The sequence below is a fragment of the Rhea americana genome, unplaced genomic scaffold (assembly GCF_003343005.1).
Source record: "Rhea americana isolate MKP2758 unplaced genomic scaffold, rheAme1 scaffold_51, whole genome shotgun sequence".
NCBI lineage: Eukaryota > Metazoa > Chordata > Aves > Rheiformes > Rheidae > Rhea > Rhea americana.
Window position 1 is genome coordinate 3,568,012 of NW_028186657.1, and position 9,623 is coordinate 3,577,634.

The window sequence follows — 9,623 nt, forward strand, 5'->3', positions numbered from 1 at the left end:
CATGCTGCTGGGACTGGATGATGCAAGAATAATTGTAACCCTTTTTTTCCTACTTGTTCAGCCATAAGTGCGGAGAAAAAAATCTTGGAAAAGCAGCAACAGATGTTGCTTTTTCTGAGTTACCACTGCATTAAATGGTATTAAGTTCTCTGCCCTGGACTATCTATTCTAGAACATACAGTGTAGTTATAAGGCTTATTGAATACTTCGTTTTGAATTGCTCTCAAATTCATGCAATTAGGTATGGTTGGGTCAAGAAAACTTGTGTTCTTGACAGTTGCATCAGGATAGAGACTGATAAGTAAAACTTCTAAAACCTGGCATCTTAACCAAGTTACAGTGGTGCAACAAAATAAGCAACAGTCTTAGTAGAGATTAGCAGGTTATCAGTTTACAGTTTCTGGGCTATAACATTTCTTCTTTCCTCTATTGTGCAGCTTAGACATTATGTCTGCGGGCGGCGAACAAAGAACTCTGAAGGTCAGGTTTTGACAGAGTCAGTAGATGGCATTGTTTAGTTTGTCAGAGGAAACTGGCGGTGAAAACTTACAGCGCTTTGAAGCCTCCTTCTTGATCTTTGTTATGGCATTACTAGTCTGCTACATGCATGGAGTTCAGACTGATCTCTGGAAGTTCAGTATGGATAACAGGTATAATATGGAGAAAAGCTTATCTTGGTGAAGAGTGCAGTAATTATTTTGTACTGTTTTGGAACAAATTGCTTTTGTAATGTTGAGGCAACTAAAATGCTCCATAGGTTTAATAGGTAATGTCTTGTTGCATATGCAGACTATGGGCTTACACTTCTTTAGAAATGATCCATTTTTATGATTACTTCTCTAAAGAGAAAAAGACTAAGGTCAATAGGGGAAGTCCTTTTTCACTCAGTCAGGTTTTCAGGCCAGACTCTAGAGACTCTGAACGTCAGCATGAAAAGAGTGGTTAGTTGACTTTTTTAATGCAAATACCTGGTATTTAGACTTTCTTTTTATTTCTACAAGCATTAGAATGGGGGATTGCTTCCTTCACTTCGGTCTTTTATCACACCTATTTATTAATGTTAGCTTCTCTTACATGGGCTTACTTTGGCCAGTACTTCAGTGATGGTAAAGCTTTTTTTTGTTTTGTTTTGTTTTTTTTTTTGTTTTGCTACCAAAGGAAGGTTTTCATGATCTTGTGCATTATTAAGGGCTGATCAAGTTACATGAGAAATAGTTTTATAGCTCAGTAGTATCAGTGGATGCTTATTTGTATTTGCACTCTGTTTTTTTCCAGTGCACTTACTGAATCATGGCATTAATGCAAGTAATGTTTCTGTAACTTTTCTCTGAAAAGAATGTTCCTAATAAGTCTCTACTATCTCTGTGGTCCCTGATGCTTGTTTGAAGAACTATTTTTCTGGTGTGTTATGATTAACAGCTGTGCTTTGTTCTGGCTGCCCTTAAACTGTCTTGGMTTGAGCTTCTTCTAAGTTGTAGCAAACTTAGATGACTTAATCTTTTGTGGAGGTCGGTGATCTGGGAAAAGAACGAAGAATTGCAAAATAATCCAAGCTCAACAGCACTTGTCATCTGAGGATATAAAACCTGGCTTCCAGATGCTTTGTTTCCCAGTCCCTGTCTGCCCTGGCTGCTACAGACGTCCTTTCAGGTCCATACCTCCAGATAAGGTTGTGTCCTTATTTAGATATCTTTGCTCTCATGAATCTGTGAACTGGAAGAGAAATGGGAATGTGCCTGTCTTTTGTAGCTTCTTTATGATGCAGTCAATCTTGACACTTTTTTAAAACAGTCAGTCATGGGCTTTCTAAAACTTTCAGTTAGCAGGCTGGCTGTTGGCATTAGTTGTGATTTGTCATTCTTGTTTTCTTTCTCAAAAGGTGGGCGAACCCTTTTAAGGGTTCGCATGCCCTTCTGAGGCATGTCTTTGAAATCCTTTCCAGTCCCTCTCTTATTCCTTAGTACTTTTTTCCCCCTTCTTAAAGATGGATTATCTGTAGTGGATCCTCTTGGTACTGGCTAAGGAAGCTCCACAGCCTTGGCTGAAACAATACTGTGGTGATTTGGTGAGAACTGTCTTGCTCCTTGCCCTTGATGGGTTTGAGGAGAAGTGTCTGAAGTGGTTTGTGGATAGGTGCATCTGAGCACTGGTACTGGAATTGCCTAAATAAAGTTCAGTAAATCTAGTGATAAAGCTTTATACTGTCGAGTTCTATATATAGATAAAACTTTTTTGACTGTACTATATTTTGGGGGTAATTAGGATACAGCTGTAATTCAGTTAAATGCTTGATATGGTTCCAGACAGAAAACTGTATTAACTATAAGAAGTCTTTAGTAAAAGAGGATCAGTTATTAGTGTGACTTCCAATAAAGGAACATTTTTAAGTGAGCCATCACCAGAGAGAGAGAGGGGATGAGGCAACTGGGTTGCTATTGATGCTAATTTTATTAGTAACATCTTGGGGCACTGTAAACTCATTACTTGTGTGTGTATGTGCTGATGTTACAGGCATTGAAGAAGGAGCAAGTATGCATGAAGGTAGTAAGGCTTCAAGGAAATCTGAGGAGAGCAGAACTGTGAGCTGTATTCAGCAATGTGAGATTTAATTGAAGGAAACTTGAAAAACATGCACTTGGACTTGTTCGTTATCATTTTAAAGTATGCAGTGAGAAAGTGAAGTATTTCTGTTGGACAACCTGAAATCTTTTGGGGTATGTTTTCCTCTTTATACTCCTGGGCAAATACTGAGGAGAGGGTTTATCAAAGATTTAGGAAAGATTCATCAATAAATAAAGTGATGACTAGCCTTTTTAAAAACATGGAAGGTAAATTTGAAAATGACAAGCAAGGAATGGACAGGTAGAGACTCTGATCTTGGCCACTTTTGTCCTGGACTTCACTGTTGCAAGCTTGACTGTGTTAGGATGCCTCTTGGAGGTCTGGGATGAGCACTCACAGGCCTATTCTGCAATATGTGCTTAAACTATGCATAAACTAGCAGGTGCTAGCAGCTTAGCATGAACTTGACTAGACCAAAGTCATGCAGCATGAATCTTCTGAATACCGCTGCACAAAGAGCTGTATAATGGTGCTGCCACCTCAGCATTGCACAGTTGCTTGGGAAATCCTTCAGTCACTGGAGTGAAAGACCAATGGAAATTGCTGCTTGTTTTCTGCCAGCTCCCATGAAAACCCACTGAGATGCTGGAAAGTCATTTGCAAACAGACTTCTCCTTTAGGAGTAACTTTATTTCTTTTTAATATCCTCAATGAACCATGTAAATAGTGTGACATTCTTTGCCATATGATCTATAGGCCTGCTGAAAATACTATTTCTAGCTTTTTAAACAAACCTTTATTGGTGAATGACATCCATGCAGCTGCACTTCAGCTATATAATTTAAAATAATTACTAATTAAACAAAATAAGAGACTGTAATAGCAATAATCAACTTGGCAGTAGCCATTACACAACTTACAGTTTGCTGGAGCATTACCTAGGGAAAATAATTTAAAAGGAAGGAAAGAGGGGGGGGAGTTTCAGGAACTACTGCCAGGGACTGAATTCTTGAGTTCTTAGGCTCAAGTAAGGAACAAGATACCTCTTGGGAGCAGTCAGCAAATACAGAGCTAATTTTATATTGCTCTGTAACATCAACACTCTCCTGTTTCAAGGAAGTTGTATGCTGATACAGAGGACAGGCTGCCATTGAAGAGAACAAGCCTATGGGAATGTAACTTTACGTTGGGCAAACTATGTATCCACCTCAGAATTAGATGAGGAGACAAATCTGAAAATCCATGTAATAACTTCAATAACAGAGCATTCTCAATGTGAGGCAAAGCATCTGAGTAATTGCCATATCTGTGGGCACTGCTTTAGCATATTATGAAGTACTGCAGTTACCAAGTTTTGTTTGGTAGAGTGGTAGAAATAATTGTGATCGGAGAATCTAAGTTCATTTTCCCCTCCAAAACAAAGAGGCTTAAACTATGTTTGTGTAATAATTTTATTTTAAATTAGCTTGGAGTGGAATTGCTGCCAATGTTACATGAGGTCACCTCTGTCTGTCTTTAACAATTTTGGAAACCTCCAAAGATGGAAATTCACCTGCCTCTTTAGTAGCCTGTTCTAGTGCTGCACTAACCTCCCAGTAAAAAGATTTTTCTAAAGCTGGGCTGAACCTCCAAAGCAGCACTTAGTTGCCCCTTGTTCTTTTGCCTGGCACTGGGGAGAAGTGGTTGACTGTCATTTGTAACTCTCCTGTTGTTACCAGATCACCCTAACTTCCTCTTTGCCAGGATGAGCAAGCCCAGCTTCCCCTTCATAAATATCGGGCTCTAGGCCTGCTGCTGTACCCTCCCTCTTCATATCCCTTTTTTCAGAGTGGGGCCCCAAAACAGGCTCAGTGCTCCAGATGCAGCCTCAGCAGCACTGTGTAGAGATAAATACCATTGATCTACTGGCTACACTTCTAATGGAGCCAAGTATGCAGTTGACTTTGTGATGAGAGCTTGTTGTGGCTCRTGTTCGGCCTGGTGTTGACATAACTCCCAGGTCGTTTCAGACTGCTCGTCAGAAATGCAGTAAGTACCTTTGGCACCTGTGTTCCAGCCCTGGTTCCTTTTCTGTATGCACTGAAATTGTTCTGTTGTGTGGATGATAATCTTCCTTCCTAATAGAAAGGCTGCAAAATGGTTTTGTAGCTTCTGTTATTTATCAAACTCCTGGACTAGCTAAGAGAGGAATAAAGGCATTTGTACATGCTACTGTGGTAAACTGTCAATGTATGTATCTAATAAGCACTGAAATGTGCCTAYGTCTCCCCTATTGATTATCTCCTTTGGAGGAAGACAAACTGGTTCTTGCTGTATACTGTACATGTAAATAAAAACAGAATGGACTGTGAGACATGCTGCCATTAAAGGATTGCAGTTCAACATCAGCTTTTTCAGATGTCCCCAATTCCTTGCCTTTTTTCCACACTTAAAATTCCCAATAGTGCATTAAGATGAACACAGTAGTTAGTAAATTTTCCCCTGTGTATTTTACAAGCTCGGAGTTATGGGCTAGAACAAGTAGTGTCATGCCATAAATTAGGTGTAATGGAACAGCTTGAGAGAGTGCACAGAGGTCCTTACTTCCCATCACATGGTGTATATCCTAAAACTCTGAAGGTGGAGCTGGCACAAACCCAGAAACCCCCACAAATGCCTGCCTAAATCATTAGTAACAAGCCTGATCCTGCTGGATGCTGGAGTAGCGAGTATCCCCTGGTTCATTCAAATATGAGTAAGGTGTACTGGAAAATTGAGGGCTACAAATGGGAAAAGACTGAAGAGCTTTCACCAAAAAGAGGGTGCAATTGAACCTAATTGTGGTACAGAGTGGAGGACTGGAAACCTACTTGGTAGTGGTGGGTTTCTTTTGTTGTTTTGTTTTGTTTTTCCTCCCCCCTCCAGCAACTAAATGCTTTSTGTTTAAGGATAGCTTTAGTATGACACACCTGGGTTTAAACATTCAGGTGTTAGCTGTGGTTCTGGTTCTCTCTACTGGCTTAAAAAGTCCTTTTGTGTTTTTTTTTCAGGCCTGAAATCTGTTACTAGTTCAGTAAGTCTGAATGTTGGTCTGCCTTTAAACAACAAGGACCTGCCTGCACAGGCAAGAGRAGGCAGTCCTGACTTAGTAGATCTATTGAGGTAGGTAATGCCAGCTGGTGCCCTCCAAGCAGGACTGGTTAATGGCCTTCTGAATGGGTTTCTATCCTCTCAGCTCAGAGCACAGGCAGAAGCAGCTAGTCATGACGGTAGTGCCTTGAGCTGAAACCTGTAGCATTGTTCTTACGAGAAAAAGACTTGAATTGGCGATTGTGCACCTTGAGTTGGGAAGGTTCAGTCACCAGAGACGATTTCCACATGGAGCTATATTATAGTAGTATAAAAGCTGCATTATAATAGCTAGAGCACAGGTATGTTTGTTTCATCTGCCATGTTTTCCTGGATCAGGGACCCCCCCCCCCAAGATCTCCATTGGTAGCAATCTGCTTTATACAACACTCTTGCTAAGTTTCGTCCTGAGTGTGCCCGAGGGCCTAGGTAAATGTAGAAACTTGACTGCAGACATTTGAATGAGAGAAGACAAGTAGCACCTTCTTGACTAAGATCTACCTAACAAAATGAGTGTGGAAGCAACTAGAATCACAGTGTTTTCAGGGGAGGAGGGTGATTTCTGAAGTCAGCAAAAGGTGGGAACAAAATAATATGGAGTTCAGTTTTACCTAGAGCAGAGTGGAGTCAAGATTGGGGGCAAAAATCTGGCACAGTTATGCCTCTGAACTACAAAAGTCCATGCACGTTTCTGTCAGAGCTCAATACAATACAACAAGCTGTTGGCTAAGTAGCTCTAGGATTGTCTCTGATATGCTACTTCTCAAAGCGGAGATTTCCGCCTGTTCTCCTCAAGTTCTAGATGCTTCCAAGGTGCTTTTTATTTTTATTTTGCTTTTATCATCCCTCTTTTTTTGGAGGGGGGGGCTATGCTTGCTACTTTGTGGGGATAGATGCTTGGAAAGCAATTATTGTTTATTTTCTTCCATCTGTTCTGATACTGGATATGTCTATCTTTTTGGAGGCTTTCAGAGTCTGTGCTGGGAATACATTTCTCTTCCTAGTGTTGAGAGATTTTTAATTTTAATGGATATTTGTTTTATCTGTCACATGCTAGATTTATTCCATCTGATAGTCTTAATCTCACAGCAGTKCAGGCAATCTTCTCGTGCCCTGATCTAGCGTGCAGGGATTTTATTCATTTAACAGTTTGGCTTTTGTATCAGATTGCAGGATTTACCTCTAATGGCTATGTGCTGAGTATGCTCAACACCACTGGAACTGAGAGCATCAAGCTCGCAGGGAGCCTGCAGCATTCTTCAGGACTGTGCTCTAAGAAGCATTCTTTACACATGAAGCATATGAATAAGTTACTGTGCAGTGCATGTCTTTCCTTGTTAGACTATATCCTTGCTAGACTACATCCTTTTTTTCATATGATTTCTCTCTGATAAGTGAGACTTGATCAAATTTTTGCAATCACTGCTTGTGCTCTGTTAACCCTTTTTGAGTCTCTTCTGATTAGTTGTTAGAAAGTTAGTTGGAAAATGGGAGGCAAAACCAAATAAAAATGCTTTCATSGAGAGATACTTCTGACCTGCTCTCACACAGTGCAAAAACTCAGTATCTTTGTCCCTGGACATAAGACATTGACATTTCTTTCCATCTATGCCAGGAAWAAACATTTTTTTCTTGTGCTGTGACACACAAGTCTTCTGGCTTATTACTAGTTTTTTAGTACTTCAGCTGTTTTATGAGACAGTGTAATATCTTCCTTTCTTAAAATTGGGTTTGAGATGTTTTATCTATTCCCAGTAGAAATCGTGTAGGAATGCCAGGTTTCAGAAGTAGGCTGATGAGTTCTCACAATGTTGTGTATAGAATAGCAGGGAAGTAGGGCTGATGACCCAGGAGGGCTTTGTATACCTGCAAGGTGAAATGCAACAGCAACCCCAGCAGTAGACAGTTCCTTGGCAGAACTGTGAGTTTGGCAGGCCAGCACATTCATGGCACTGACAGCGTAAACATTTTGTGGCAACTGTGCGAAGCAGGCAGCCAATTATTTTACTAATGATTACTTCTCAGTGCTCTCCTCCTCCTTCATCTGTCCTAGAGAGGAAAACTTTCTCTCCTGTATTCTGTTGTCTTKGCTAATGGCATAGATGGATCCTTGCTGTAAAGACTCAGTGATAATACTGCAGTTCTCTGTGCTGGGTGGGCCTCAGCTATGTAATTGCATACCTCCTCAAAGTTCCCTCTTTTTCCAGACTTTATTTGTATATCCTGTCTGTGATCACGTAAGTGTAGCAGGGATAGGATTCACTRGAGATGCTAGCTCTCAGACTATCTGTGCTGTTCAGCCACTGCCTTTTTACTGAAGTAACAGAAGAATTAAAGTTTCTAGAGCATTTCCAAAATTGTCTTGCTGAAGTGCTCTCCGTTCTTAGGACTTTGCATAAAAAGGTGGTGGCCTTCTGCTGACTCATGTGCACAGCCAGTGCCTGTGCCAGGATCAGTGGTTGACCCTGATAGTTTTGACTGAGGAACATAAAAGGTTTCTGTGTCCATTAAATTTTGAGAACAGTCGGGCCTATCAGAGAGCTTAAGGCTATAACAGCATAAACACAAACAGAGGGAAAGAAAATGTTGGATACAGTATGTGGGTATGCCAGGAACAGAGTGATAATTCTTCCTGCTGGAAGGTATGTTCTTGACTGACTGAGTTGAAGGTTGGTTGTGACGCTCTAAACAGGACGAGCATGGCAGGAATCTCAACTAGAAAAGCTGTTTTTGTGTACTGAAGCCTGAGATAGCTCTGTTTAGTGCCTCCTGCAGGTTAAATCTGAATGTTTAAGCAGTACAGCAGCAAAGCAGCCTATTTCTGGGTAGCAGATGCCTCCTGGAAATGATTCTCAGCTTCTTTASCAGTCCTTTAATATTTTCTTCTTGAATAGAATCTTGGATGATTTCTGAGCAATATGACCATGACATCACTCTGACCATAATTCTGCGATTATAAATTCAAACTGTGCTCTGTCCTGCTGGGCTAGACTGCTACCAGTTTTTAACCTAGCCAGATTTCAGCCAGCTAGAATGTGCAGCAGTGAAAAGCTGACTTTAGACACTGTCATCCTCTGCCAGCTTGAAAAGGAGAGGGGTAGAGCTTCCTAACTGTAAACTATCCTCCACCTCACCACTCTTGTCAGCTATGGAATCCAATGCAGCACTTTCATGTAGTGACAGTGATGAAGTGGTTATTAAATGCATTAGAAATCATTCAGGCCCCTTTTCGTTAAAAGCGTCCCTCTTATCTCTGGCTTTCAATATTCCTTGGAACAGAGTTGGGCAGAAATAGAGGACCAGGGAGAGAAATGCTACCCTAGACCTTTGTTTGTTTGTTTATCTGCTTTCAAGCACACAAAAGCAGACATTTGCATCTAGAGCAAAGGGCTGATACATTATCAGCTAAATCTTGAGAGATTGGGGTACCTCTCTCTGCTCAGCTTGGACATTAGGCTTTTGAGAAATGATCTGAGTAGATTAAACACTGAAATGTCACCTTTTAGGTATTCGTCATGAAATGAAGCCCCAAACATTTGAGAAGTAACCATTGCTTTTCATATAACACATGCTAGAGAAAAAGAGAGGTTGGAAAAATGGCAGAGCCCTTCTATTAGCCAGCTCTTTTGAATACAAACATGAAATATTAATTTAAATCAACTGAAAGGCATTAAAAACTTGATGTTCTCTCTGCCCCAGAAATACTCTACTGATAAGAAACAAATTAAAAATGCAGAGTTTTCAAATAGCAAAAATGCTGTATATTTCAAATGAACTTGGTCTTTTTATGTGAAGCATTTTGGACTAAAAAATAATATTAAATGCACATAAAAATGATGACTGTAAATGGTGAAGACATCAAAGTTTGGCATGAAAGTTAAATGAAAGCACTTGGAAGTCTGTCTGTTTGATCTGTACATAAATAAGCTTAAAAAGAAGTTTTTTTTTTTTTT

The 9,623-nt window shown here is 40.3% G+C and overlaps 1 long non-coding RNA gene across 1 annotated transcript; it reads left to right on the forward strand.

The window, feature by feature from the left end:
- Window positions 1–1,147: 1,147 nt before the first annotated feature.
- Window positions 1,148–4,949, forward strand: LOC146588505 (uncharacterized). Its single transcript, XR_014897416.1, has 2 exons — window positions 1,148–1,669; window positions 2,512–4,949. It is a non-coding gene; the product is annotated as an uncharacterized LOC146588505 (long non-coding RNA).
- The last annotated feature ends 4,674 nt before the right edge of the window (window positions 4,950–9,623 follow it).